Source organism: Propithecus coquereli, unplaced genomic scaffold (assembly GCF_000956105.1).
Source record: "Propithecus coquereli isolate 6110/MARCELLA unplaced genomic scaffold, Pcoq_1.0 Scaffold115, whole genome shotgun sequence".
Classification (NCBI taxonomy): domain Eukaryota; kingdom Metazoa; phylum Chordata; class Mammalia; order Primates; family Indriidae; genus Propithecus; species Propithecus coquereli.
Window position 1 is genome coordinate 2,449,488 of NW_012135525.1, and position 4,892 is coordinate 2,454,379.

The following is a 4,892-nucleotide window of genomic DNA, read 5'->3' on the forward strand; positions in this document are numbered from 1 at the left end:
CAAATACATAATGAATGAAAGCTAACAATTTATCATATTATTAAAAATCTTTACGAAGAGATTGCCAATATGCCCCAATAGCACATTAAAGGTATTTCATAGGTAGTATATTCTTTTGTTATTTTTATAACATTTTATAATTATTACATTGTATCTACCATCTTCTAGAAAATTGTGGAATAGAACTAGATAGATAGTCTCTAAGGCTTGTTCTAATTTCTAAAATTCTATGATTGAATCTTCTTTGCTCAGAAAGTCCTGTAATATATTTGCTAAGAGTCCTAAAAATTCTGACCCAATTAAACCATAAAGAAATGACATCAAACTAGATCTTTTTTGCTAAAATTGTTACACAATAGATTTTATTCTGTACCTTAGGAAAACATAGCATAACATCCTCTTTTTACCTCTGGTGATGATTACTAAACCATTCTCATATTAAAAAAACATATGATAACATCTTGTATTTATTTAACAAATCTAACTATTGTATTAAAATGAATTTTGGGGGACAACCTAAATTTACAGTTTTCCCTAAAAATGTATAGGGGTAAACATTTTGTTTGAATAATAAAAGTTAGTAAGCATGTTCAGTTTTCCCTTTTGTTTCTCTTATTGATGAATTAGGAAATGGAAAATATTGATAAAATTTACTAAGGGCTCTTAAGAATTTTTTTATTCCTTTCCACAGACATTTTCAGTTTATAAAACTCATTTTTATTAAAACTGCATTATATTAAAAAGTAATTTATAGTAATCCTAATTTCTTTAACCATCCTTTTTATGTTATTAATTTTATGAATTTGAAACACCACTAATAAAAGCAAATTTAGTTTCAGTAAATAAGTAATGTCCAAAAAAGGAAAACTGATTTCACCTTAGAAAATAAAATACATATTATTTTGTATGTAATTTCTATAATCAGCTTTAACATAAGAAACTATTAAGGAAAGAAGTTCCAAGTAGAGTTCAGTTAAATAAAAACTATACAGAAAAATATGATATGGGGCATTGGAAATAAAGACCTTTTAGTAGGGAGATTACCTGTTCTTTTCTGTTTAATATTTATACAGCATTTGTTTCTGGGCACAGCAACATTTTAAAAGCATGTATTGGTTCAACGCTTTTCCAATATGAATCAAGTGTATGACTAGTATACAAAATTCTTCAAAATACTTAGGGCTACACATTAAGGAACATACATTAAACCTGCAGGTAAAATCTTACCTTTTATTTATACTACACTAGAAAGAAAGAGTGACATTGCTGTACCAATTTCCACAAAGCAAAGAAATGAGACTCCAAAAGATCAAGACATTGTCAGGACACAAAAAATAAAGGTATATATCTGATGACTATATTCTCTGGCATGCACAAATGTCCTGTCACACAGCCAGAGCCACGTTATTTGGGTTACAAGTGGCAAAAAAAAAAAAAAATCCTTGTTAATATTATATGCTATTCTACACATTATTAACTTATTTCAACTAAAGACTTTAGTGTGTGTTTTAGGAATGAATTATTGCATTTCTGTAAGTAATAGAGAAATGGTTTGAAGAAATGAAATTATATTCATGGCAGAGTTCATAGATGAAAAAAAAACTAGAACAGTGACCGGCAAAATGTAAGCTCTCACATAGCATTAGAAATTATTTCACACCTAATCTGAGTATAACTAATCAGCAAATCTCATACAACTCAAAATGAAACCGGAAATTTTTAGGCTTCCCAATGCAAAGCTAGAAAGAACAGAGATAAGTAATCCATTCCAGGTGTGTAGTAAGAGAAGGAACCCAGAGTTTCATGTATAATTATTCATTACACATCATCATCATTACTGTGACAGTTCCAGTCAATGTAGCACTTCTTAGAATTACTGTGGGGCCCTGCCCTACCTGCCTGGACATTCATAACACAGCAAATGGCAAGCCAAAAACAACAATCCCATAGGGCCCAGAGTTCCTTCTCACTGACAAATTAAGCGATCAATTTATATTCTTTGTTAATCAATGCTGAACTGCTGAACAGGCTCACACACTCTGGAGAGTGGTCACAGGTTGTTTTCTTGCCTTTAGGTTTTCAGAAAATAATAGTAAGTGTATATTACAAGACTCTATGATTTGTTCTTTCTAATGTGGTGATCTCATGGGAAGGCAAGGACCACCCCCAGGGGCTCGGAATTTTGGGGTGAGGGAAAGGAAGATGGAGTATGAAAACAAAACATTTAATAAGCTTGACTGTGGAATTTGCAGTAAACAAGCCAACTCAATCAATGTTCACTTTGATAGCACACAAAAGAAAAATATAATATTTTCTAAGTCCAAAATAAACTTTTTTTCTTCTCAAATTACCTTTGGTTTTTATTTTTGTTAGTCATAACTCTTAACTTACAATGGAATTTCAAAAGCATTAAAGACTCTTTAAAGAAATTTATGGTTATAAAAGAGGGTGTGCATAGTCATTGAGATATTTTAGATGTCAACACCTCTACTTTATCTTGAAATTATCGAGTCTTTCATTCCATTGCTATCTGATTTAAATCTTGAGTTTTCTTAACTTCTCTAATGTTTTCTTGGGATTTGCATTGTATAGATGGATAAAACCAATTTGAGGTTGTTAATGATACTGCTGGCATATATTCGCACATTCTTTACATTTTTCAAACATTTTCACATGCACTAGCTACCCAAGACAAGCCTGTGAAGCAGACAGGAGAAGAATTATTAGTCCTCCATTGCAGATTAAGAAACTCAGGTTTAGAGACATCAAGTGACTTACCAAATATATATTAGGTGGCAGGGCTCAGATTATGATTGAAATTCTCTGTCTCCCTTTTTGGTACTTGTATCAATCAGAATGGGCTAGGTAATGCTATAGCATCAAACAATTCCAAAATCCAGAGGCTCAAAATAACAAAAATATGTTTTTTGCTATTAATACATATCCATCACAAGATGACTGGGGGCTCTCTTTAGTTCTCTCACTCTGAAACCCAGGATATTGTACCATCAACCATCTAGAAAGTTGTCTGTCATTGGGACTAAGGGAAAAAAAATTGTAGCATATAAAACACTCGCTCTTAAAACTGCTGTACAGACCCTCTGCTCATGGTTCGGAAGCCAAAGCAAGTCTCATAGTCATGGCAATTTCAGACAGGCAAACCTATGAGGAAGCCAACTAAACCAAAAATATTTTGTAAATGTCACTGATTTCAATAGTCAGTCTTTCTAGGTACTAAATATTCAGTTCACTCTCCTTCCTACAGGCAATATGGACTCACCCTCTCCTTGAAGGAGAAAACCCAAAAGTAAGTTCTGTGCAGTGAGGACATCAAGCTGAAAGAATAGGATCTTTGGTAATACATTGTAGTCCTTGCATTAGGAAGAGATGTGTTTCATGTCTGGATGTGGCTCCTCTTGAAACAAAAACCTATGAAGTAAAAAGGCAAGTCATCTGCTCACTATACATTCAATATATCCTGGGGATACATGTTCAGGATAACCTCAATAACTATTCCCATTTAGAAGGGAGAAAGGGAGACAACAGCAAATGCGGGTCTGTAGCAGTTGCACAATCTCAGCAAGCAGATACTGTAATGATCCTCTATGCCAAGGGCAGAGAAATGCTCCTTGATCAGGCCGTGGAGGGAACTCTCTGGTCCATTATTCTTCATGGCACATGGTTCCACTCTCTGAAAAATTCTTCCTTTTCCATTTTCCTCAAAGTAGAATGCATTCAAAATGAACACTAGGGACTCTGACATTGTTGGGACACTGAGCAGCTTTTTCAGGGCACTACATTTGCAGAAGGAGAAAAACAAAGATAATGTGGAGTTTCCTTGGAAACCAAATGTGTGAAATTTTAAAGACAGCTCTTTATTCTTATATTTTATGTATAATTGTGCACTTCTCATATTTTGATGTTAAAATATTCTTTCCTGTGGACTTCTAAATTCAGCAGTTTCTGTGGACTTCTATTAAGTGGTATAGTAGACTTCATTAATAATGGTGCCTCTCACTAATAAATAATTTTGTGTGAGTTATGTTCTGCATAAATATAGCTTTTATAACATTACTGAAATCTCAGGAAAGAAAAGAAACCTTTAACTAGAAATAGAATAACAACAAAACCGACCACCCAAACAAAAAAACCTTGAGTTGAAATCACAGTTGTAAGTTATATATGTGCACCCATACAAACAATGGTTTTGCTCTGCCCATGACAAGTGGAACAATCTGCACCTGAGATTCTTACATGAAGCCTTGGAGTTGGTCTCAGGCATCTAGAGCCTATCTAGAGGCTCCCAGTAGAAGTATATGCAATCCTCTCTGTAAGGAAGTTTAAATTAGTTAAGTATGAACACCTGATCAATGACTACAAAACACAAGGAAACAAATCACCATGGGTAAATGTCAGCGGAAATAACATCAAATTAATAACCTCAAGAATTACAAATGTTAGAATGATTAGATACAGAATGTGGAAAAATTGTGAAGAAGCTTTAAAGAAATAAAAGAGAATCACAGAAATAAGCAGGCAACAAAGGATTATTCAAAATGACCAGGGGAATTTTAAAAAGTAACTAAAATAGAACTACTATAAATAAAAAATGTGAAGAAGCTTTAAAGAAATAAAAGAGAATCACAGAAATAAGCAGGCAACAAAGGATTATTCAAAATGACCATTAGAACTTTAAAAAGTAACTAAAATATATTCATTATTTGCAATATGCCAAATGCTTTTCCTAGTACTTTACACATATTTACCCATTTAACCCTTAAAACAACCATATGAGCAAAGTACTATTTTTATCCCCATTTTACAGATGAAAAACATTAGCCCTATGAAGTTAAGCAACTTGCCCAGAGTAAAAATATTATAGCAGAATTTCA